This window comes from Pelodiscus sinensis, chromosome 6 (genome assembly GCF_049634645.1).
Source record: "Pelodiscus sinensis isolate JC-2024 chromosome 6, ASM4963464v1, whole genome shotgun sequence".
Lineage (NCBI taxonomy): Eukaryota > Metazoa > Chordata > Testudines > Trionychidae > Pelodiscus > Pelodiscus sinensis.
Window position 1 is genome coordinate 6736970 of NC_134716.1, and position 27336 is coordinate 6764305.

Sequence of the window (27336 nt, forward strand, 5' to 3'; positions counted from 1 at the left end):
GATGGCATACTCTGGTGAGCGTAAACACGTCTGCCTCTTTCCTCAAGACAGAACCCTGTGGCCCAGTCCCTCTTTGCCCCTGTCCACACTGGTTCCTCATTCCAGCCCTATTTTCCTCACCCCGTCACCACTCCTCAGGCTTCTCACCCTGATCTCCATGAGCAGTCAGTCCTTGAGTCCCCCTTCCCAGCTGCACTCTTCTCTCATTCCCAGTTTCCTTGCCTACTCAGTCCCAGGGCGGCCCGCTCCAGATCCTCATTCGATCTGTTTCTCTTTCCCCTGACCGTCTGTCTCCCACTTCCCCAACAGGATTCCAGGCCCTTTCCCAGGGTTATTTCCCTGCAGCCTAGGTCCATTGTCAGACTTTTCCCCCTTCCACTTGCACTTCCTTCTCCATCTCCCTTGTTTCTGGTCCCTGTTTCCTTGCCCAGCTTGTCCCAGTCTCCCCCACCCACCTCCAAGTCCAAGTTTTCATCTCTGCTCCCCCTGCTAACTTCCAGTCCCTGGTCCTAGGTTTCTTATCCCTACCTCCAGGCCCATCATGGAGAGCACAGGAGAGACGAGCTCTCTGGTCTCATGTCTGATGTTCAGCCTCAACATGGGCTGCTGCCAGCTAGAGTTGCAATGACATGGGCAACCTTGCTCAGCGCCAGGCTGGCGCATGCTCAGAGTGGATGGAGTGTTTGGCGTAGTTAGCAGCAGAGCAGAAGCAAGTCTCCACTGAGCATGTGCAGACTGCTATTTTCCAAAGGTGTATAACATGGCCAGACTTGGGGTGGATTTTCATGTGGACAGCAAAAGTCCCATCTCCACCGCAAAGCTGACCTCGCTTATCAAATTTCAGATGTTGTTCTAAAGCTACGAGAGCTTCTCAAAGAAAAATCCACCAGAATTTTTCAATGAGGGGAAAACCCCTTTTTTCTCTGTTTTTCTCTAACTCATCTTTGAAAATGACTGAACAAGTTTGGTTTAAACCATTCCAAACAGCAAGAGGCAGACACCTGGCAAGGAAAACTTTCACCTGAGCAATTTAAGTTTAGCAGAGTTATCAGCAACTGGAACCAAGGTCTTATGCTGGACCCCTTTAATCATAGGTTCTGCTACCACCCCTACCTTTAAAACTCTTAAGTGAATCCAATAAAAGTTGGGTAACATGGAGTGGAATGGTCCAAAATGGCTTTCTAGTTTCCCAACTGTAGCATTGTTTCTCAGTCAAATGCAGCTATGGTGTAAATTAGTTCAGCCTATACGTTCTCCTAATTTGTATCAGCTAGAATCTGAAGGGGACAATATACCATCTGGTGTTTGCCTGAGCATAATTATGTTCCAATGAGACTTACAACAATACCCCCTATACCTGAGTATGGGGGCAAGATGAAGTCACAGTTCACTAAGCCAGCTCTTTTACCACCAAGAGGCTCTACTGTATAGACCAAATCTCCTAGTGGCTGGTTTGGCTACAATTCCACGGTACAAAGGAAATATAGCAAAGGATCATGTCTAGGCCAGAGTCTGTCTTTGCAGTTTCCAAAGGTCTAAGATGATAACTAGTGCACTGATGTAGCTCTGTGCCTGGTATTGAGAATGGTTGCTATGCGTTTGATGCCCATTGGTCATGGTAGAAGTTGCATCTATTATGTGAAGATCATTCTTCTGCAATTTCCCCCCATTAGCTTAAGACTTAAAAGTCAGTTCCAATCTCATTTATAACAAATGTAAAACACACATCAGCTTCCGCAGGAACAGCAACACATTCATATGGTAAAAAGTCTCAGAGGGATAGCCGTGTTAGTCTGTAACTTTAAAAACAATGAGCATTCCTGTGTCATGTTAGGCCTGGTCTACACTAAAAGAGAAAGTCAACGTAAGATACGTGATTCCAGCTACGTTAATTACGTCACTGGAGTTGAAGTATCTTAAATTGCACTTTGGTGCTGTCCACACTGAAGAAGTTGTACGGAGCACACTCTCCCATCAACTTCTCTTACTCCTAATAGGGGCAGGAGTACAGGTGCCAGTGGGAGCACCCTTTCAGTTCAAATTAGCATGTCTTCAATAGACCCACTGATGTGAACTGTGGCAGCTTCGATCTTCTCTGTTGTGTAGATAAGCCCCAAGAGACTAACAAATATATTAGGAAATAAGCGTTTATGAGTAAAGCCTACTTCATCGGATGAGTTGGAGTGGAAAATACAGAAGCCAGGGTATATATAACAGCAAAAAGCAGTTAAGTGTCAATTGTAGGACCTGTGGTAATGAAGCTAATTACTGTACTTTAGCGAATATAACCCGCAGGCTATGCAAAATTTTACATACTCCGCCCCCGTGGGCTATACTCATCCACGTGTAATTCAGGTTTTTTTTACTGAAAGGAAGACAAGACTGACTCTTACTTGAGAAAAGCAGCATATTTTAATTTAATAATAGAGGCAGTTATATTAAAATTCATTAAAATACATTACAATTCATTAGTTCACTGTGCAACTAGTAAAAGAATAAAAACAATTGGAAAAAAGCCATCTTCACATTCTAATTCACTCTGATCTCTAGAATCAGCGCCAGCATCCTCCTCCTTGGCGTCTGAGTTCTCAGAACCATCAAAACTCTCGTCATAGTCGCTGTCTTTAAAAACACCCATAAAATCCATAGCGAAGGTTAGTTCAGCTTCGGTGACAGTTGAGGTGTGTGGTGCAGAATCAGAATCGCTGTCGTACTTGGAATCAGAGCTTGAAGAGTCAATGTTGGGAAGAATTTCACATTTGCCACTACACACAATTTAAAATTGGCTGTGTAGGATTTGCACTTAGGCATGTTTAACAGGTTTAAAAAGTTTAAAATACAAATTAAAACCACTGAAGGAATAAATGAATGGGAAAGCGGTGTGGTTCAAAGGGGTTATATACCAGCGATAAGGATTGTAGCCTATTTAGTGTTCCGCCTTATCAGCTGCAGTTCATTAACACTTGATTACAGGTGCTTTGCATTAACATTACCCACAGTTCATCTCCTGCAGGCTATACATAAGCGCAGGGTATACAAGACTTTTTTTTACTCATCAGGGAAAACAATGGGTTATACACAGGAGTGGGCAATACTCGTGCACGGGTTATATGCGCTAATGTACGGTAAGTCAGGCTGGATAAGTCACATACATAGCATTTGATGTAGAATTGTGATTAGCAAAGGCAGGGGAAATTGCCTTTGCAGTGTGTTAATCAGTTAATATCTTTATTCAAGCCCAAATTGATAGTGTTGAACCCGTAAATGAACTCCAGTTCAGCTGTCAAAAGTCCTCTTGGTATTCATTGCACCTGAACGTTGTGGACTGGATTTTCAGTTGCTATAAATCAATATAGCTCTATGTCAATTTACACCAGCTGAAGATATGATCTTGTGTGTGTGTGTGTGTGTGTGTGTGTGTGTGTGGAAAAGGATGGAGAGAGAGAAGGGTACATATTTAGTATCCTTCTGTGTTCTCTGAATGAGATGCTGTAGCAAAGCAGTGCTCAGAGCAGAATAAGGTGATTTTAAAAGAAGGCAACACGATAATGGAAGATAATGTACCTCCTGTAATAACATTTGATACTAGTTTTTCTTGTCATGACAAGTTATCCAATGTGCCAAACTAAATATGCCTATAGCAGCGTGTAAGTGACATGAGGCTACTGCCTGATTTCTTTGCAGGACAAGCAAAGTGGAATCTTCGAAATTTCCTTCTCCAGCTCATGACGGGGCATGTCTCCCCCCACAACCTGTCACAGTTATTTTTTCTCTTAGTGCTAGTCAGCAAATGGAGGGGATCGTTCTAAGTACGGTTTTTGATGTAGAAACCACCCCAAGGCTTTGCAGTAGTCTTTAAAGTGCCACAAATCTCCTTGTTATTTTTGTAGCTACAGACGAACACAGCTACCTCTCTGAGACTCTACCTTTAAGGTTACCATTTCACCTTATAATGGCAGTACCACAAATAAAAATCATGGGCAAATTGGAGAAAGTCCAGAAGAGAGCAACAAAAATAATTAAAAGTTCTATAAAACATGCTCAAGAAGGGAAGATTGAAACAATGAGTTTGTTTATTTTGGAGAAGAAAAGACTGAGGGTGGATATGAAATCTTCATCTAGACCATCGCTGACAGATGTTTGTCTAATTTGCTCTTAAAATTCTCCAATGATAGAAATTCCACAACCTCCCCAAACAATCTATTCCAGTGCTTAATAATCCTGTCAGAAAGTTTTTCCAAACGTCCAACCTAAAGTGGCCTTCCTGCAATTTAAGCTCCTGGCTTCTTGTCCTATCCTCAGAAGTTAATAAGAACAATTTACCTCTCTCCTCCTAACAACAAGCTTTTAGGTACCGTATATTCCGGCGTACAAGACGACCTCTGAAGTTAAAAAACATCCCCCAAAAATCGGGGGTCGTCTTGTACGCCGGATGCCCCGCCGCCGGAGCCCCTCCGCGGCTTTGAAAGCCTCGGGGGAAGCCGGCGGCGGGGCATCCCAGGCGCGCATGGGCTGCCCGCCCGCCGGAGCCCCTCCGCGGCTTTGAAAGCCTCGGGGGAAGCCGGCAGGGGGGCATCCCAGGCGCGCATGGGCTGCCCGCCCGCCGGAGCCCCTCCGCGGCTTTGAAAGCCTCGGGGGAAGCCGGCGGCGGGGCATCCCAGGCGCGCATGGGCTGCCCCCCCTCCGGAGCCCCGCGGAGGGGCTCCGGCGGGCGGGCAGCCCATGCGCGCCTGGGATGCCCCCCCGCCGGCTTCCCCCGAGGCTTTCAAAGCCACGGAGGGGCTCCGGCGGGGGGGAGCCCAGGCGCTCCTGGCGGCTTTGCTCCCGGTGCCTCTGGTCTGCTGGGGACCATCTCCAGCAGACCAGGGACACCGGGAGCAAAGGAGGCGGAAGGGCGCTGGGGTATAAGATGAAACCCTATCTTTTAATTAAAAAGATAGGGGGTCGTCTTATACGCCCAGTCGCCCTATACGCCGGAAAATACGGTATTTGAAAACTGTTAGATCCCTCTCAGTCTTCTCTTTTTCACGCTAAACAAACATTTTTTTCCAATGTTTCCTCATAGGTCATGTTTTCTAGACCTTTAAGCAATTTTGTTGCTATTCTCTGGACTGTCTCTAATTTGTCCACATCTGTTCTGAAATGTGGAGTCCAGAACTGGCCACAATACACCAGTTGAATTCTAATAAGTGCAGAGTAGAGCAGAAGAATTAATTTTTGTGTCTAGCTTACAACACTACTGCTAATATACCCAAGAAAGATGTTTGCTTTTTTGGCAAGAGTTGACTCATACTTAGCTTGTAGTCCACTATGACCCACAGATCCTGTTCAGAAGTACTTCTTCCAAGATAGTTATTTCCCATTTTGTATGTATGCAACTGAATGTTTCTTCCTAAGTGGAGTTCTCTGCATTTGTCCTTATTAAATTTCATCCTATTTACTTCAGACCATTTCTCCAGTTTGTCCAGATAATTTTGAATTTTAATCCTCCCCTCCAAAATATTTGCAATCTATTACAGTTTGATATTGTCCACAAGTGTTTTTAAGTGTACTCTCTCAGTGTAAACCACTGATAACTACTCTCCGGGGCCAGTTTTCCAAGCATTTATATACCCACCTTATAGCAGCTCTCTCTGAGCTGTGTTTCCCTACTGTGTTTGTTTATGGGAGACCATATAAAAGACTTGTTATCCTATTAAATGGAACTGTTATGTTGGTTTGACATGATTTGGTCTTGACAAATCTGTGCTGTTACTTACATCTTCTAGGTGTTAGCAAATTGCTTTATTATTTTCTCCACTATTTTTTCAGTACTGAAGTTAAGATGAGTGGTCATGTAATTCCTGGGTTGTCCTTTTTCTCCTTATCATAGATTGGCACTATATTTGGCCTTCTCCAGACCTCGGGAATCTATCCCATATTCTATGATTCCTGGGTTGTCCTTTTTCTCCCTATCATAGATTGGCACTATATTTGGCCTTCTCCAAACCTCGGGAATCTATCCCATAGTCTATGATTTTTAGAAGACCAACAATAGTTAGAGGCTCAGATACCTCCTCAGTGTTCTAAAGTATTTCAGGATGCATTTCATCAGGCACGGGTGACTTGAAGACATCTAACTTGCCTATGTAATTTTTCACGATTTTAGTTTCTGATCCCACCTCATTTTCACTAACATTTTCTATGTAACACATCCAAAAGTTACTAATTTTTAGGGTGTAAACTGAAATGCAGTCATTTATCACTTCTGCCATTTCCAGATTTTCTGCTATTGTTGAGTAACTTACCCTGTCCTTGGCTGTCACTTGCTTCCAACAATTTGTAGAATATTTTCTTGTTACCCTTTATATCTCTAGTGCATTCAGTCTTGTTTTGTGCCTTGGCCTTTCTGACATAACAGTCTTCAAGTATTTAAAAAGATTGTTATAAAGAGGAAGACTTCTGAACAATAAGAGTAGTTAAGCACTATGAATTTGGAGGTTCTGTGTTTTTGGAAGTTTTTAACAAGAGGTTAGACAAATACCTGTCAGGAATAGTCTAGATTACAAGTAGGCCTATCAAGCTCCTTTCTGGGCCTAAATTTCTATGATTCCATGCCAATGTTTTTTTTCTTTTAATTTCTTTCTTTCACTTGTGGCCTGAAGTACACGTATTTCAGATGGGCACCACAGTCTAGTCTAGGTTATCTTCTTTCCATTCCATGTGAACTAAAAGATTCTGGAGCACCTCCACTTTTCTATCCTGAAGTACATGAAGATTTAGTCCACCTGATCTGATGCTCCTACACACATTGATGGGGCTGGAAATGACACAAGGGCTACCAAGAACCCGCTGGTAGGTGCGATAAAGAATGCTCAGAAAAAGCATGGAAAATGTGAAAATGGCAGCTGTGTTAACTGACATTTTGTTGCAGTTTTCACGGATGCACTTTAGCCTTTTTTTTCTGAAACTCAAGAAATCCTGCACTGTGCCTTTACACTGTCAAAAGTTCAAGGGATCATGGTATGGTGAAGATGGGTGGAGTTGGAGGCTGGTGTATTATCTACAGCAGGGGTGAGCAATAATTTTTGACGGGGGACCACTCCAAGATTTTGGAAAGTGGTTGAGCGTTGCACTCTTCCAGGATATTAATGGAGGAGATGCAAGGTCTGGGATGGAGGTTGGGTGCTGAAGGGAGCTTGGGGTAAGGGATTGGGGTGCAGGAGGGAGACTGGAGTCTAGAAGGGAATTTGGGTGAAGGAGGCAGTTGTGATCTAGGGTAAGGGCCTGGAGTGCAGAAGTTTGGGATGTGACCTAGGGTAGGAGGGGATTGTGATCTGAGGCAGGAGATTTGGGTGCCAGATCTGGGAGGGGGTATGAGTGTAAGAGGGGGCAGAGGGTTGGGGAAGGGAGAGATTAGGATGCCAGAGCTATGGCCAGGAGACCTAGCAGCCAGCAACCAAACCAGCCTGCCTGCCGGCAGAGCTAAGGCTTGCAGAGCTTAAAATGTTTCCCAGCCAGCCTGCCTGCTTGGCCATGTGCTTTTGTGAATAACTGAGCTGAGGAGAGGGGGCATGATTCTTCTTGGCTGCTTGTTATTCAAACTGGCCAGTTTTTAGCCAGAAACCGGCCAATGGGATTGTGCTGAGAGCAGGGGCAGCTCCTGAAGCTTTCCCTCCTCCCTTCCAGTTTTGAAACAGAAACATGGCCCAGCAGCCACATTTCTGAGCGGTGTGCGGGGCTGTAGGATAAGCAAAGAGCCTGCCTGGGGCTCCCAGCTGCCTCCACAGGCTGGATCCAGTGGCTTGGCAGGCTGCCGGCCTGTGGGCTGTATTTTGCCCAGGTGTGATATATAGCATTATCTACCCATGATTCCAGGAGCATGTTCTGCACATGTCAATGCAGATCAATGTATCTCTGAACATTGCATGTAACCCAACCACACTGGCTGAGAGGGTGGATGACAGTGATTGCAAGGTCTCAGGAAATCAAGGATCCTAAATAGGTGTCACCGTTAGGTGCCATGATGTCCTGGGAGGAGCATATTGTTCACCTTGTGTCTTTGGAAGTGACACTTTCTGCCTCTTTCCAATGGTACGTTCCATGAGGAACTCTCCAAGTTTCAACTGGTTGAATTTCTCATTCCTACACAGTTTTCTCTGTATGGCTCCTTGCTACATTTTTGTGCAATGGAAGTAGCAGATTATGGAGTTCATCCGAGGTGGAGTATGTGTACATCAAACACATCTGCTGTTAGGGCAGAAATGTCTAGTGGTTAAAGTGCTAGTGTGAGTTGTGGGTTCAATTCCCTATTCGGCAATAGACTTCTTTGTGACCTTCAATAAATCCCTTAGTTTCTCTGCACCTCAGTTCCCAATCTATAAAACTGACATAACAGCTCTTCTGGATGTTGTGAGTATAAATAAATTACAGATTGTGTGTTGCTCAATAATGCAGAACATGTAAGTATGTTAGATAGATAGCTTTTTATCTGGCAAGCATTGCAGCCTTCAGTGATAGAAGAACTCCCTTGGGTGCATATCTGAAACCAAACCTCATAGCTTTAAATTTTTCACTAAACTCAAACATTTGGGAGAGATTCTTCCATCCATTCTAAAAGCTGCTCTTTCTTCTACTCCTCTTTGTGCGGCATCATGGCAGCCCTGAGTAAAAGTAGCTGCACGAAATCTCCCTTCGCATCTTTGCTTCCTATGTGCTTTCCGACATTCCAGGAAAAAAAAGTTGTTCTTTGGAAACAGGCTGAGATTTTCAAAGGCATCCATGGGATAGTAATGGGAATTGAAGGTAGATTTGCAAATCTCAAGACTTGGTTTCCATTTGCCCCTCAGCAATCTGGAGAGGTGAGAATTCCAGTAATTAGAATCATAGAATCATAGGGCTGGAAGAGACCTCAGAAGGTCATCAATCCAGCCCGCTGCCCAAGGCAGGACCAATCCCAACTAAATCAACCCAGACAGGACTTTGTCAAGCTGAGACTTACACTTCTAGGGATGGAGACTCCACTACTTCCCTAGGTAACCCATTCCAGTGCTTCACCACCCTCCTAGTGAAAAAGTTTTCCCTAATATTCAACATAGATCTCCCCAACTGTAAGTTGAGACCATTGCTTCTTGTTCTGCCATCCGTCACTACTGAGAACAGCCTTTCTTCATCCTCTTTGGAACCTCCCTTCAGGAAGTTAAAGGCTGCTATCAAATTGAAACAATATCAGTGCAACCCTCCAGTTTAGAAAAAAGATTTACAGCAATATGCAGTCAAATTTAATATGTTAATTCAAGGTATCGGATCTAAATGTATTTCCTCCTGTAGGCTGTAAAATGAGCGTTGGACAAAATTGGTGCCTATTTACAGCAACCAAAGTTTTGGCCCACTGTTTATACTGCTTATTGTCAGCTTGATTTTTGCACAGTTGAGGTCCACCGTGTTGTGGGTGAAAACACAAAAAGTGGTGAGCAAGATGAGGAACGCAGGAGAACCAGATCCTGTCTAATTAATGACAACATTGCTTTGTAGCCACCGAGTTATTCTTCTCTCGTAGCTGGAATAAGGCCAAAAATGAAACTACATAGCTAATCACATCATTAGTAGTCTGCGGATTTTACCATATCTTCTCAGACACACCCATTCCCACTCACATACCATATCTAGTTTTACTTTCTTGTTCTGAGAATTCAGGAGTGAAAGTACCTTACATTTCTTACAGGTACTGTTGTATTGCAACCCACCCGGGGGTGGGCGGGAGGGGGGGCAGAATAAGAGTTTGGGGAGGGGTGTTGTGACAGACAATACCTGTAAGAAATTAAAATGTGGAGTGAAGTGCAGAGGGCTCTTGGAAGAGATTCAGGGGGTGTGGGGAAGCTCAGGGCGGGGGATGGGATGTGGGGTGTGTGTACAGGCATCAGTGCAGATGGCAGGGAAGTGTAGGGGACCCAAGGCAGAGGGTGAGGGATGCAGGAGTCAAGGCAGGGGTGGAAGTGAGGGGCTCAGGGCAGGGTGTGGAGAGGTTGGGGATAGAGGGTCCAGGGCAGAAGATTGTGGGGTGTGTGGGGCCCAAGGCCGGGATATGGGGGTGTGACGTGTGTAGGCATCAGGGAAGGAAGTGGTTGTGGAGTGTGTGGGTTTATGGCAGTGGTTTGTAGAGGGTGTAGAGTATGCAAGAGTCAGGACAGAGGGTTGTAGGATGTTGGCGGGGGGGGGGGGGGCTCAGGGCAGGGGATTTGGGTCCAGAGGCTCAAGGAAGGGAGTTGGGTATGGGGCAAGCTCGAGGCTGGGAGTGTAGTGACCACACTTCTCGGCTGCCAGCTCTTTGGGTTGGCCAGGGTAGTGAGGACCATTCTACCCGGTTATCCAAACACCAGGTCTGGCCGGGGTAGCAGGAACCACGCAGCCCAGGATACCAGCAACATTCAGAGCCCTGCCCTCAGCCGGCCAGTCTTGGGGGCATCAGCTAACTTTCACCTTTCTCTGAGATTAAGGGAGAAGGCCTGAAATTTACTTCCACTTTATGCACAGGAGGACACCTAACATGTAACCAGACTTGCTTCCTCTCACATTTATGTTGAAAAACAACACCTTTATGTTCCCAAATACCTGTTTCATGACTATTTATGTCAAGAGCTGAGTTTTCAGTTTGGAGGCTGACCCAAGGAAAAAATAAATCAGTTTGAAGCATAACTGATTTTTTTTCTTGTTGTAATAAAAGAGAAGAAAATATAAGCTGAAAGAAAAAAAAATGTTCAAAAACATCCCGCTAAAACAGTCAAATGTATTTAACAAATACATTTTTCTTTAGAGTTTTGTGTGTTGGGTCACTTTTTTATCCCTTTCCTTTTTCTTTTTAGAAACTCATTGTTCAAACAAATCATTATTTCAAACGGAAAAATTAAAGTAGCTTTTTAAACGGTCAAAATGAAATATCTTGAAATGAGAAATCAAAATGTTTTGTTTGGAATAGGCTGAAACTAACCATTTAGGCTAGTTTTCTTTTCTTTTTTTCAGATGAAGCTATTGGCCAAATGTATCCAAATTCTCAAATAGTTTTGGTAACCTGCAAAATATAGGTGGGCGGGGGTTGGTCAAATTTACTATTTGATGAAAAAAATCATCCAGCACTATTTGAAGTGTCTGTACTGTAGATCTGGCTGCCGAAAGATCCTCTTATATCACGTAAAGATGACCCAACATGTAAAATTCACAACAAAAATTTGGGGATATTTGGACCTGAGGTTTTGCTGCAGCCCTTTATAGAATGAGATGTAAATAAGGACACTTTCTAAGACTCAGCGTGGGGTTTTATTTCAGCCGAATCGATAGTTGTACACAGTATTGGTTGTATATGTTAAGACTTATACCTGAGTATAATAATAGTTTTACTAAACAAGGTTTTCAGATTGGCTTCATTATTTATCTCCCTCAAAAATTGTATATATACATACTTCCAAATGTTGGGAAACGAATAATAGCAATAAATAGATATGGGTGATTTTGTTTTGAAAATTAATTTATTCACTGATAAATGCTGATTAATTAAATAGTCCACAATTGTTTGCAAATGCAGATTTTTTTCCAAATAGCTTTGGCCAAAACAAAGAAGGAAAAAATTACAAAATGCAATTTGGTTTAGAAATTGAGCTAGATTCAAATTTTAAAAAAGGTGAATAGAAACATTTTCTCCTGAAACATTTTTTTAAAGAGACAAACTAACATTGTTACTCCTCTGAGACTTAAAAAAACACCCCTGTCATTTCAGGTAGATCTGAATGACATTTTTTGGGGAAAAAATGGCTTGGCCACTAACATAAAAAATCAATTAATTTTCCAACCCTCCTCCTTCTGCATCACTAATAACACAGGTGATATGCAAAATAAAATGATGCAATCAATGCCAGATTTATTGTGTAGCCCCATGTGCAGCATATCACAGCCTGGCAGCATTGACTGAGCAGAAAACCGTGCAAAGAATCTGTCTCTGTGCAAACCTTTCCGAAATCAAGAAAAGGGCTTTGTATACCTAGGAAAGTGCTTCCAGAATCGAAACTAGCAGGTGTTAAATTGGATGACCTATCCAGGACTATTAAGGATCATTTAGAAAGTCAAAGCCAATCTCACTTGCTTTACCTTTACATGGAATTTGGTATGGGTTAATAAATACCTAACATCATTTCATTGCAGTGCGATTAAGACAAATCAGTCATTTCTAATTTGACAGAATGGAAGGCTTCCCTCAGCTCCTCCCCGAACAATGATTTCAGTGTTCAGCTTCTGATGTTAAGTCTTTCTCTTGTGCAAAATGAGTGATTTCTTGAAAGCATTTGGGAACGTGAAAGGCGGGGGGGGGGGGGGAGATATGCATACTTCTTGAATGTGCAGTTCACTTAGCACAGCTGTGAATTCTTTTGTGAGTTTTTCATTGTCTGCTAGAAGCAAACCTTTCATTGCTTTCATTGGATGCACTGTAAAATATGCAAGAGAATATGACAGTTGGGTTATTTGAGTAGTTTAAACAGGTTCTAGTGGGAGTGGATGAGTTTTATGTTTGTTTTTAATAATCCAGGGAAATTGAATGTGTTACCAGCTAATGGCATGGTTGCTGTGTTACAGAACTCCTGTGGCTTGATTTTATTTTACTTTCTTCTGTCTGTGTTTCTTTTTCATTTATTATTTTGTGTGGCTCTCTTTATCTCAGCTGAGAGGAATTTGGAAATTTTAGGCTTTGGGTGCGGCACCGTAAACCCAGCAACAAGCTGTAGTCACGGATGCAATTGTTGGGCTTCTATTTGGAGTGCTTGGTTGCTGTTTGTCAAACAATCATCTGCCGTACAGTTTAGTTGAAGCCCAATGGGAATTTTGCTTCAGAGGGGGCAGGACTGAGAACATTGGGAGCAGAATGTGTCTGGATGGCACAATTACTAATATCTTCAAAGATAGGGAAGGAAGTAGAACATTGAGGTGTGCTCATAAAAACATTCTTGATGCCTGTATTTCAGCAGTGCCCGGAGGTGCCGTCTGAAACCAGAGCCTCTGTGTGTTACTTTCACAAAGCGGACTGCCCTGTTCACATGGTAAGAGACAGTCTGTGTCCCAAAGAGCTAATAAAGGAAGCATCTATACACCTATTTCATGGATGGCCAATGAGAGAGAGAGAGAGAGAGAGAGAGAGAGAGAGAGAGAGAGAGAGAGCTGCCCAAGGTCACATAGAAAACCAGAGCTGTGGTTGGAATTGAACTAAGATCCCAACGTGAGGCCTTTAGCTTCAAGATCATCCTCTACAAAGTCCTTGCCTTGCCTAGTTTCTCCCACTATAAAGGAGCAGAGTTCTTCTACAGAAGCCCTGCTTGGCAAGGACAGAAACACCTAATGGATGAGGCAGCATTTCTACAGTTAGTGAGGTAACTTTTGAATCTGCCTTCTTGCCATCGTCATGTGCCGGGCTGGTTTGCTGAGTGCTGGTGAGTACTATATGTGGGTGAAGCTACCATACTTCCCTTCTTTCGTTTAAAAAAAAAGGAGAGAAAATACTTTAGATTTGAAATTGTGCTTTCTTGACTCATCGTTACTTCAGTGGGGCTATTGCCATGAGTATGGGGGCAGGTTTGGGCCCTACTCAAGAAAAAGGCCTGTATGGGAGACTGGCTTCTTTTAACCCTAGTCTGCACTAGGGCTTTATTTCGAAATAACCCTCCTAGGTCGAATTAATAAGTGGAGCATCACCACTACCGAGCCCGTTATTTTGAAATCTGTACTCCTGCTTCTTCAGGGAAAAATGCTAATTTTGAAATAGCGGTAGTGTGAATGCTCCAGTGCTGCTATTTCAAAATAACTACTTCCCAGAGCAACTCAAACTAATTACTCCCCAGTGCTCCCTGGGGCTCTAAGTTGAGGTAGCACGTCCACATTAACGGAGCCTGCCTCTGCCTAATTTTGCTTCCCCATAGTGACGAGGACATGCTTTTTCAGGAGTTATTGAATCAATTTTAGTTATTTCAAAATAGGTTCCTAGTGTTAGGCCTGCCCCAAGAGTGCTGGGAGAAAGCTCTTCCGGCGCTCTAGGTAAATCACCTTCCTGAGGGGAGTAGCTAACTGTGCTGGGAATATGGCTCCCAGTGCTGTAGTGCTGTCCACTCTGGTGCTTCACAGAGTTGTAACTTGCTATGCTCAGGGTGTGGTTTTTCACACCTTTGAGCCAGAAAGTTACAGCTCAGTAACTTGCTGGTGTAGACAAACCCTTTTCTAGACATGATCTTTAAGTGTCTAATTGCAAGGTAGGCATGAATTTTGCCACTCCAGATCTTTCCTCTGAGTTCTGTCATCCTACCCTTCACCAGGCAGCGTAATGCCAGGGGCATGCCAGTCCCTGGGGCCCTTTGAATCTGTGATATCTAGCCTTTATCACTGGCTCCTCTCAGAATTTTCCAAATCTTTTCCCTCAAAGGAGCAGTGTAACCCAGTTACTTTAAACCCCTCGTCCTGTAAACCACACAACACTCACCAGCACTTCTTATAAAATGAAAGAAGGTTTATTTCAGTAAGAACAAAGATTTAACTAGAAACAAGGGAGTGTGGTGGAAACAAGTTGTTATACCACAAAACAAATAATAAAACCGTGACCTGGGTCTACCCTTATCAATACTTACCATTCCTATATCATGAAGTAAATTTCCTCCAGTTGCACAGCTGTCTGTTTTCTAAAGAACCAGCATCCAAATATGAATGAAAGCATCCCCCTCCTCCATCCAGAGGCAAGTCAAACCCCTGCCTTGTTGCATGGTTATCTCTGTTGGTTTTCCATTGATTGTGGTAAGGATAGACTATCATAGAATCATAGAATAATAGGACTGGAAGGGACCTCAAGAGGTCATCGAGTCCAGCCCCCCGCCCTCAAGGCAGGACCAAGCTCCACCTACACCATCCCTGACAGATGTCTATCTAACCTGTTCTTAAATATCTCCAGAGAGGGAGATTCCACCACCTCCCTTGGCAATTTATTCCAATATTTGACCACCCTGACAGTTAGGAATTTTTTCCTAATGTCCAATCTAAACCTCCCCTGCTGCACTTTAAGCCCATTACTCCTTGTCCTGTCCCTGTATATACCCTATAAAACCCTGCACTACCTTGTCTTCTGACTAGGTATCAGGTACGATTCCCTCTTGCTTGAATGGTTCACCATCAAGTTACACTACCTCCAGGTGACCAGCTTCTACTCCAGTCTATAAAGCGTACTGCAAACATAAATTATTCCTTAAATAGTATCCATCCATGCATCTTGCAATGATTACGGCATATTATGGGCTTTCTGTCGATACCTGGCATGGTCTGTTTTATAGATTAATATCCATGAGCTCTGGTTGATATAGACACATGGTTGAGTCTGAAGTGAGAGTTGGTTGCAAGGAGCAAGGAATTGTTTGCCAACCAGCCCTTGTGTTACAGTACAGGAAGAGGGACATTCACAATGAGGAACTTTTTCAGATGCGTTTATTCTGAAAATTCATATATAGTCACTTGTGCTTTTATCTTTACTGTTAGTATATTAACTAATTGGCAGTGCTATTTATTTTTGCACTATTCGATTTGAAGCCTATTGCAGAAACATTGCTATAATAGTTAATGAATTATGGGAGAAAAACGTAACAAATAAAAACGATAACGGTGGATCGTCATTAGATTGCTTTCTTCCATCTAAGCTCTTCGCACTATACAAATCACAGATTATGCAAACAAGCCCTATGCAATTTAACCACATCATACAGACACATTCCTTTTGACTAAAATATGCTTTACTCTTTAGAATTGGGGCAACCAAGGTATTGCTTAACCAGCTGTGCCTATACTTAAATGTAGTAAACCTCCAAGGCAAAAGATCTCATAAAAATATTCTGTGATGTGAACTATGAAAATTTATGGAAACTTAACAACAAGTTTCCATAACTTTTCATAGTACTCATCCGATGAAGTGGGTTTTACCCTTGAAAGCTCATGATCTAATGTATTTGTTGGTCTCTAAGGTGCCACAGGACTACTCACTGTTTTGAAATGTAAGTAGTTTGTCTCTCTATCTCTCTCTCTCCCCCCTTTTCCTTAGGGTATTAATTAAAGGTGAACTTTTCCTTTCTTTGCTCATTTCAGGCATTGTAACCAAGGAGTCCCAAGAAATTCACAGCACTTTTATTTTTGAAACATCAGAGTTCTTGAGCATTCTGTCTCTAGACCAGAAATAATGATATCTTCCTACGCAGACTTAGTATTTGTTTTTTATTTTTCTTCCATGTTAGAATCTGTGTTCATCACCTCAGGTTAATTGGCATGATTCTATTGATTTCAATGACACACACAGTGTTGGCTTTGGAAAACATTCACAACGTATTTAATGAATTACATATTTCAGATACACACTTTTGAAGACAGAGAACTGTAACAAGACGACAGAGCAAGTGAGAGTAAAAACAAACAAGGCCGTGCAAATAGGGAGTATACTCCATTCAACAAAAACTTTTACTAGCCTAAAGGTATAACTGAGCTGTGTGTGAGGGGCAGATTGTATTGGGAGAGGGTTCTCATGGGGGTCATGTAGGACTTGGCTCAACCCTTTGGGAGAAGTTTATTCCACGAATAGCTATTTTGGTTTCTTTCTAACTATGATTGATGCTGGTGTAAGGAACCTTGCTTGACATAGAAACTGGCAATCCTAAAACCAATTGAAAGGGAAGAGGGATTGATTGGGTGAGAGGGGGTCTAACGACACCATCCATAAAATGGAAAATAAATGAGGTGGGGGGGGAGGGAAGGGAAGCAAAAGCTTCACTTAAGGGGTTGTGGGGGTGACAAGGTGTTTCAAGCTCTATCACACACACAGCTCAGTAGGACTTTGGCCTTGTGCTTGCAAATTCACTTCTTCCAGGCTGGGTTCAGAACCTGATTCCGAAGTTGTGCTGTTGCTGTAAACAAGATGCACTGAGTGGAGTTATACTAGTGTAAAAAGGGGCCTGGTTGGATCCTAATCATGCCACAAAGCCTCCACAGATGAGTTTCCATGGAACTTGTCATGGGGAAGGTTGAGTGTATCAGCCTCATCATCTCCTCCTCCATTAGCCCAGATGTGTGCTTGAAGATGCCCATAAGTGGAGAGAAGATAAGTGGGAGACACAACAGGGGGAGCTAACACCTGCCCATTGTAAAACCAATGTGAACCAATGATTTCATTAAGAATATTGCCATTGTGCCCGATTAGGCCCTACGTCTCTTTCTTCGTTCAAGTTTCTTCTGGGAGGCTCATCTTAATTTTCATGTCACTGTTGAGTTATCCAGAGAGATTCTTTGGTACTGAATGATTATTATGCTAAATGGAAACAGCCCGCACCATACAGCTAGAAAATGTGAACAATTGTGCCATTTACTTAAGGGTTTTTTTTTTGTTTCCATACTGTAAAAGAAACAGATGAATCTATGTGAAAAGACCCAGAGTTATTCCAAGCTCCCAAGAGTAAATTATTTAATGCAATCTCAAAATTGCATATTGTTAATATAGGTAATTAAGTTTAATCCTTGTTTTAGCTGTCAGATCAGGTTTGCAGTGCTGCGTTTTCTTTGTACAGCTAGCAAAGATGTAGAGTTGAAAGCTCCTATGGCTTAGAGGCATTGACATCACTTTCAATTGGCCAGACGCAATGCCAGGTGTTTTTCCAAGTGCTTACACTCCAGTTTATTACACAGGAAAGCTTTTTACATAGTCTGAAAGTGATACCACAACTGAAGAACTGGCATCTTTGGGATGCTCCTGGTATACTTGATATATATATAAAAAAATCCCTGTAAAACACGAGCCTGATTTTTCCACTGTTTTGCACTGTGGGTCTGGCTGATTTGGAAGCGGTTTATGTGCATGTCACACAGCTGTAAGCAATTGCACAAAATGTAAGGCAGAGAACCAGCCTCCATGGGACTACACTTTTGAGTGTCTCAGCACCCAAAATAGGGGCCAGTTTTCAAAGCCATGTCTACACTAGGAAACTATTTTGAAATTAATAAATTCGACTTAACTCCCAATTTAACAAATGGAACTAGCGTGTGCACACTACAGAGATGCTTCAAAATTAGCCCGAGACAGGCTCTCTTTAAGGGGATGCACTACCATGCCTTAAAGCCCCAGGAAGCACGGGGAAGTAATTAGTCTGAATTACTCTGGGGAGTAGTTATTTTGAATAGCTTTGCTGGAGTGTCCACACTACCATTATTCCGAAATTAGTGTTACTTCTGACGAAAATCAGGAGTGCAGATTTCGAATGAAATGGCCCGTTATTTTGAAATTATGGGGATGATACTGTGGATGCTCCACTTATAAATTCAACCTAGGGGGGGTTATTTTGGAATAAAGTCCTAGTGTAGATTAGGGCCTTCCGAGCTCAACTGCCATTAACACATCCAAAAAACCACCAGATTAAAGAGCACTGCCTATTGGGTGCACGTTGGGCACTGAGTCCTCTTGAAAGATGGAGCCAGAATTTCCAAATGCCTGGGCTATGTCTATACTTGCGGCTTCATGAGTGAGAAATATGCAAATGAGGCTAAGCGTGGAATATCGCTGAGCCTCATTTGCATACCTAATGAGCCGCCATTTTTGTAGAAGAGGCTTTTGTGCCAGAAGGAGCTGTCTACACTGCCCCTTCTTGCGCAAGAAAAACCCTCTTGCGCAATGCCGTTCTTCCTGAAAATAATCAGTATAGCGGCATTGCGCAAGAGGGTTTTTCTTGCACAAGAAGGAACTACGTAGACTGCTCCTTCTGGCGCAAGAGTCTCTTCTGCAAAAATGGAGCCTCATTAGGTGTGCAAATGAGGCTCGGCGATATTCCACGCTTAGCCTCATTTCCATATTTCTCGCACAAGAAACCGTGAGTGTAGACATAACTCTAGGCTTTACCTTGAGAGGTAATATGCCCCTGCAACCAGAGGAGGTTCCCCTCCCCCACCTCCCCAAGGAAAACTTTCAACACAAAAATGATAATTTGTGAACATGTTCAGAGGAAAATGCAGAATTAAAAGCTTTTTTAAAAAAGTCTTTAGCTAAATTTTCAGTTTCCCGATTTTCCGTTTTCCTAGGAGAAATTGAAAATGGTGGTGAGACGCAGGTACTTCGCATTCAATGTTTCACAGAATCATAGAATACTAGGACTGGAAGGGACCTCGAGACGTCATCAAGTCCAGTCCCCTGCCCTCATGGCAAGACCCAGTACTGTCTAGACCATCCCTGATAGACATTTATCTAACCTGCTCTTAAATATCTCCAGAGATGGAGATTCCACAACCTCCCTGGCAATTTATTCCAGTGTTTAACCACCCTGACAGTGAGGAACTTTTTCCTAATGTCCAACCTAAACCTCCTTTGCTGCAGTTTAAGCCCATTGCTTCTTGTTCTATTCTCAGAGGCCAAGATGAGCAAGTTTTCTCCCTTCTCCTCCTCACACCCTTTTAGATACCTGAAAACTGCTCTCATATCCTCCCTCAATCTTCTCTTTTCTAAACTAAACAAACCCAATTCTTTCAGCCTTCCTTCATAGGTCATGTTTTCTAGATCTTTAATCTTTCTTTGTTGCTCTTCTCTGGACCCTCTCCAATTTCTCCACATCTTTCTTGAAATGCGGTGCCCAGAACTGGACACAAGACTCCAACTGACATATTGAGGCACAACACCATTTTCCATTGGGGGAGAGGGGAAATATAAGGACAGAAAATGTTCGAACGACCCTTCCATCAGCTGCCATTGAGCTAAAGCATATTGTGCTGTGCGCTTCTTATGACCCACATTCCACTCTCACCTTTCTCCCTGTTAGCTGGAGGGCGGGGGGGCGACTGGGTGTGATTTGAGAGAGAGGCTGGGAGAAGATGGTGGGAACAAGGTGTCCTTGTTGTGGATGTATGGGCCGTTGCCAGCTCCCAGGGGAGGCAGGTGCTGCTGTTTGTGGACTTTGACCACATTAAAAGTTTTGCTGGGTTTTTGTGCAATGTGGTCTCACCTCATTCCTTTGGATACCCTGATGTTACAGTATCCAGCTTAAATACAAGAGCCGAAAACACAGGCGTGACCCAAATCATTGAAGCAATGTGATGAACGAATTTCACTTGTCAATTGTAGCAATATAGTACACCAGTTTAACCGCAACCCTTTTGCTCTTTCTGAATTTTAAGTAGCAAGTTTACACTAAGGCTATGGTTTCTATTGTAATTTAAAGGCACTTAAAATAAGAAACGACAGATGGTTCATTAGTGATGGCTTTACCTGACAGCATGTTGCACCATCTTTTTTTCAGAACATTAATATTTGTTCCTTGGTACATTCTAGTTAACAAACTAGAAAAAAACCATACAGAATGGTATGGAGAAAAAACCATACAGAATGGTATGGAGAAAATAGAGCAAGAATTAGTATTCCTCCTTTTTCATAATAGGGAATAAGGGGAAACTTACTGAAACAGAAAAGTGGCAGTTTCAAAACTGACAAAAGGAGATACTTTTTTCCACATTATGAGCAATAGTCTGTGGAACTCCTTGCTACATGATATCATTCAGTACAAGTGCTTTATTGGATTTTTTTTCATAGGTTTGGACATTTATATAGCTAACAGGAATTTCTAGAGTTAAAATAGCAAGACTTAAAAGCAGACAGACAAAAAAATCCCAAAGGCTTTTGAGAGGGATGTGTAACCATATGTGTCAGGGGAAGGGTTATTCCATAGCTGCCTGCAACAGGGTTTATTCTGAATCACCGTTTGAAACAGGATCCCCAACAAGACAGTTCATTGATTCAATCCAGGATGGTCATTACTGTGTACCAGCCTCATAAAGAATGGTTGAGTGTATTAACTGTGACTTCCTAAATTCCTAAACAGGCAGATCAATAGCTGCATGTTATTTCTATGACTTAGGTTCAGTAGGAAAAAATGAAAAGTTTAATCAAAGAGTCTTTTCAAAGACAAAGAGGTAAGTATGTGAGCAAGGATCCAGATTCAAAATGTGTAGCTTAACCCATCTTTACCCTTCCCTCCCCACTCCCCTACCCCAAATGCCCTATCCTCTAACCAGACTGCAGTGTTATCCAATTGTCAGTGTATACCTGTTGGTGGAGCATATGGCTTCCAGTGCAGCTTTGCCTATTAGGAATTTCACCACACCTCTCTAATCATGATGCAATAGATTAATGTACAGTATTTGACACATTGAACAATAGTACTTCAGTACTGATAGGTTGTATCAATAAAACAGACACAAGTACTCTAGCCTTTCCATGTAGGGCTCAATAGAGCAGATGTGATACGTAATCACAAGTTAGCAGAAGAGAATATCAAAGCAGTTGGATTTTGCTGTGCCCAGGAGAGCTCTGTGTAAGTGTCGCGAATTTATTTCCACAGAGTTTATAATGAAATCATGAGCTTACTGTCAACTGATGCATTAGAGCTGATGCATAAGATGCATCGATGCTATAAAGACTAGGAACCAGAAAGAGCTAGATAGATTCATAGAGGTTAGGTCTATCGATGTGTATTAGCCAGGATGGGTAGGAATGGTGTCTCTAGACCCTGTGTGTCATAAGCTGAGAATGAGTGACAGGAGAGGGATCACTTGATGATTCCCTGTTCTGTTCCCTCCCTCTGGGGCATCTGGCATTGGCCACTGTCGGCAGACAGGATACTGGGCTGGACAGATCTTTGGTCTGACCCAGTCTGGCTGTTCTTGTGTAGAACAATGTTCAGGGTAAATACGTGTAATTCAAAGCTTCTAACTGCGGGGGGGGGGGGGGGGGGGGGAGTGAACAATGGGGATGGAACATCTGATAATTGTTCTAGTTTTGTCCTCTGAAACATTTGGCGTTGACCGGTGTCAGAAGACAGCACAATAGGCTAGATGGACCCATCATGTGACCTGCTATGGCCATTCTTATGTTACTTTATGATATTTTATTCAGTAGTGAATGAATCTGCCCCTCTCTAAATGAACCAGCATGCAATATCAGTACTGTCCAGGAACCACATGTTCTGTGAGAAAAGTGGCCCTTGACTATGACAAAACTATCCCCACCATTCCACCATGTACATAAGAACATAAGAATGGCCGTACTGGGTCAGACCAAAGGTCCATCTAGCCCAGTATCCTGTCTGCCAACAGTGGCCAGCACCAGGTGCCCCAGAGAGGGTGGACCGAAGACAATGATCAAGCAATTTGTCTCCTGCCATCCCTCTCCAGCCTCTGACAAACAGAGGCCAGGGACACCATTTCTATCCCCTGGCTAATAGCTTTTTATGGACCTAACCTCCATGGAATTATCTAGCTTCTCTTTAAACTCTGTTATAGTCCTAGCCTTCACAGCCTCCTCTGGCAGTGTAGATTTAACAGATGTGCGAAGAGGTAGCAGAATGCCGTGTTTTCACGCTGGGCCTATAGCTTTTCACTCTTTGTTGATGTTTTCTTTCTATGGACCCTTATTTCAATTCATCAGCTGCAACCAAACTGCAGGGAACCCTTTGGAGAGTCTCTTTTATCTTCACAAGCACAAACCAGTTCAGCAGAAGGAGATCCTGTCCTTGAAAACTTTGCCCAGCGCATTTCCCCGAAGATTTCAGTTTGTTGCCCTAATGGGTTGCGGGCTTGTCTATTGTGAAAGCAGCGCAGTGGGGATGCAGTTACACCGCTAGAAAAGTGTCCATACTGGCTTAACTGTACCCATACGAGAAGTGAAAGAAGCTCTCCTGGCATAAGGCACCTTTATATTGGTATGATTGCATCCCCATTCACAGAATCAGAGAACACTAGGACTGGAAGGAACCTCCAGAGGCCATCGAGTCCAGTCCCCAGCCCTCGTGGCAGGTCCCATCACCATCTAGATCGTCCCTGTCCAACATTAGGGAGATTTTTACCACTATAACTTTACAGGAGGGCCAACCGCTTCCACAGGCCTCTGGACATAGTGTAGGGGGCCCTGACTCTGCACCCCAAAAGCGCCGTGTGCCCTCAGAGCCTCGCTGTCCTCCTGTGGTGATTTAAAAGGCCCGAGGTTCTGACTGCTGCTGCAGTAGCTGAAGCAGCGGACGGGAACTCTGGTCCTCTTTGAATCGCCAGGCCCTAGGACAACTGCCCTCTTTGCTCACCCCATCAGCGGGCTGGCAACTGTATCAGTTAAACATCATGCCCCACACCCACAATTATACCTCTGTGAAAAAACTGGGAGTAGATCAGGGCTATGTTTCCGTCTCATCCAGCTTTAGAAACAATCTATTCATCTAAATGCTCAGCAATGACTGGCTGGCTGCGTTTCCTTCCTTGGAATACTTCTGAGGCTGTGAAAGAGGGCGTGTTTACACTTCAAGCTGAGGGGGGATTCTTAGCTTGAAGAAGAAGAGTTCTGATCCCAACCAATGCGCTACAAATACCGTACGTGTGGTAGCACCAACGGTGGGAGGGGCTTACTTCCTCGGATACAATCCTATCCAAGTCCCTCCATGCATACCAGGCTGGCTAGCCCTTCCCACTGCTTGTACTACTGGAGCTAGCCTCTGTTTTTAGCATGCTCGCTTAGTGTGGGCACGTCTTCTCAAGCTGGGAATCTCCTTCAGCTCAAAGTGTGGACCTAGACAGAAAGATCCACGTTGTGTGGGGGGAAAGTTCAGCACCTTTTTCCAATTTAGCGCCCTATTGCTCATAAAATTACCACATTGCGGGCCCTTCTCTCATTCTGCCCACCTCAGCTACCCATGTATTCATCTTTCTATCCTGTAGCTTGAGGGCTGATAATCACCATATTTCCCCTACCTACTTTTATTACAAACTGTTACTTGGCTTCCTCGGAATCAGCATGGCTCCTGAAGGGAGCTGACTGATTATGGGCCCTAGCAGCTAAACCGCATTTGGTATCTCCCAGTGCAAAGGGAAAATCGTCCATACTGACACCTCTGGCTGTAGCATACACCTGCCAGCCTAAGCACCCCCACTAATACCTTGGAAAAGAGTTAAACCACTGCTCTGGAGGGAGGACCCCTACAGAATTTGCCTTCCATCTTTGCATACTCTGGTCACAGGCCTTAGTTCTAATTGTCCGCCTCAGCCAGATCCTTGACTAAAGAACCTGCCGACCCTCAGAGGCAATTGATGAATAATGCAAACGCAAAGTTGCTCCATGAAATAACTGCCACTAAAAAAACCCAAATTGGCATAAGTCCCCTTTTCTCAGTGGGAGAAAAGAATATTATGTTATCAAGAATAACAAGCTGAAGCCAACAAAAGAAGAAACCTGGAGGAAAATTGGATAGTGTGTAAATATCCTGAGACCCCCTTATTTTTCCTCTTTTAAAAAGGCGCAACTGTTGCTATCAAATTATACCACCATTGTTAGGCCCACCAATGAGGGGAGGGGTCAAAAACTGCCCCAGAACCTGGCAATTCAAAAGGCCCAGAGCACTGGGACCTATAAGTTGCTGCCAGAGTATCACACACTCCTGGTGGCTTTGAGGGCTGGCCAGGGAACATGCCACTTTCAGAATTGCACTGAGGGCTGGCTTCCCCACCCCTCCCCTTCTGCTACTGCCCCAGGCCACACCCCTTCTAGGAGGGAGGAGCCAGGCCTGGTGAGCCTGTCAGCACCCCTAACTGTGGTTAAACAAGCAAGGTCATTCTTAATCTGTAGCAAGGGGGATGGAGTTGGCAATGAGGTTAGGGTTGCCAGATGTTTAACCAAAAATACCGAACACCCCTTCCCCCAAAAAAACCCATCAGGGAAAAAATTCTGTTGAGGAAAAAAAAAGGGGGAGACCGAAGTTGTTGAACAAAAAAAAAAAAAAGGACCCCGAGACTTAAGCAAAAAGAATACAAATAAAACAGCACGAAAACAGCATGGCCCCTTTAAGAAAAGTCTTTAGGCTTTTTGTTGGCGGCCATCTTGTTTTCTTGATTGGAGCCAGAAGGCAGCTTCCCTTTGGAACCAGGTAAGCATCAGGAGGGGTGGTGGAGCTGAGCCCGGTTGCTGAGTGTGTGTAGGGTTGCCAGGTGTCCGGTATTTTTACCTCTTGGCAGGGAAAAAAAGTCAGAAAATACCAGACATTTTCGGTGTCCAGTATTTTCTCAATTTTTTTTCCAGACAGGAGGCAAAAATAATGGACTGTCCGGGTCTATTTATTTTTATGTTTATTTAGGGATCTGTGGTTTCCAAATGACTGTGCATTGGAGGTGGAGGTCTATGTGATGTGTGTTGGATTATGTTAAATTGAGTGTCTCAGTGCCGTTCTTGCTGGAGAAGTTTCCACACAAAGTAAAAAATCACCACAATTAGCACTATTGGTATCCTTGCCTCAGCAAAAAGTCTTGGGATTGTAAAGGTACAGGGCCAGAGGTTAAGGTTCTTAGGTGCTTACTGGGTTTTACAAAAGTTCTTAGGCGCCTAACTCCCCTTGAAATCTATTGGGAGTTAGGGGCCTCAGTACTTCCAAAAATTCTATTCATAGCCAATCTGTTTGTCCAAGTGCCTAAATGTGTTCAAAAATCTGGTGCATAGACAATCCAGCTAGTCAGAAAATTGATTTTTTCCCTTATGGAAAGCTTTGATGAAAATGGGGGGAAATAATTGTCCATCTATATTTTTCAGGGATCTCTTGGATTTGTTGAACCAAAAATAAAAAAGCAACATACTTATTCTGAAAACTGGAAAATTTCCATTCTGAATTGCAGCTGCAATGCCTCGTGGGAGTTGTAATATATAAATCTATATATTTAGCTTGTCCAGACCTCAACTATATTCCTGAATGCACACTAACTTGAACTTGGACAAAACAAAGTGGTGGATCATTACTTCCCTACACCAGCTGTTCCCTCATATGTCAAAAAAACTTCTCCAGACCTAGCAGTCAGATCCCTGGAAGAAATCCCATTTGGATCTAGCATGATTTCCTGGTTGTTCAGGATGAAACAAACAAAAATGAAAAACGAAAGATGGGTAAGCAAAAAAGGAGGCAAAATTAAAATTGTTGGTTCAAGGAGGAAGAAGTCTGGGATGCTCAGGTGCTTATGGACTAGAGGGAGTAGAGATGCAAATAAGAATCCCAAAGTTTATCACTTGCTTTCCCTGATACCCCTCATCGTATTTCAGCTGGCTTAAATTCATTATAAAACCTTTCTCCAGAATGCGTCTAAAAATGTCAGGAAAAGACAGACATCTGTGAACGAGCTGTTTTGATGGACAATATTCAAACTTTGGAGAAAAATAACTGCTGTGGCTTGTACAATCTCTGGAAAGCCTATTTGTACGCTACCTTTGCAATGTGATGATTGTAAGGAAAGCCATGAGAAATCTCTATGTTTAAGGGTAAATCAAAACCAACTGTGAGACTTTGACCTTTGACCCAAATTTTCAGGTACAAAATATTGGTCGCATCAAATTGAATTCACATTTTTTTTTTCAGAGATGAAAAAAATTGGAATAAATTGAGCTGAATAAATTAGAAACAACTTGACCCTTCGGTCAAAACGTAACTCAAATATTAAGGAGACTCAAGGAGTTTGGCTTGTTTACCTTAACCAAAAGAAGGCTGAGGGGGGACATGATTGCACTTTTTAAATATATTAGAGGGATAAATACCAGGGAGGGAGAGGAATTATTTAAGCTTAATACCAATGTGGACACCAACAAATGGATATAAGCTGGCTAGTAGGAAGTTTAGACTTGAGATTAGATGAAAGTTTCTAAACCTTAGAGGAGTGAGGATCTGGAATGGCCTTCCAAGGGAAGTAGTGGGGGCAAAAGATCTATCTGGCTTCAAGATTAAACTTGAAAGTAGAAATAAGAGATCCTCCGGAATAGGGCTTTATTCCGGAGGATCGCGCCAGTCTGGACGCTCTTTTCCGGCTTTTCCCCAAGCTGGAAAAAAGCGGTGGCCACGTTTATTTAAATCCCACGGGGGATATTTAAATCCCCTGTGCATTTCCCTATTCCAAAGTTCTAAATTAGCATGGCTATTCTGAAGAAGGGGCCAGTGTAGACGTAGCCGATGGGTTTATGAAATGGATGGTTTGATGAGATAACATGATCTTGGTAACTAATTGACCATTTATTATCAGTGGGAAATAGGTCAATGGAGGGATGATAGGAATTACTAGAGAACTTTCTGGGTGTCTGGCTGGTGAGTCTTGCCCACATGCTCAGGGTTTAGCTGATCGCCATATCTGGGGTCGGGAAGGAATTTTCCTCCAGGGTAGATTGGCAGAGGCCCTGGAGGTTTTTCGCCTTCCTCTGTAGCATGGGGCACAGATCACAGCTAGAGGATTCTCTGCATCTTGGGGTCTTCAAAGTATTTGAAGGCTTCA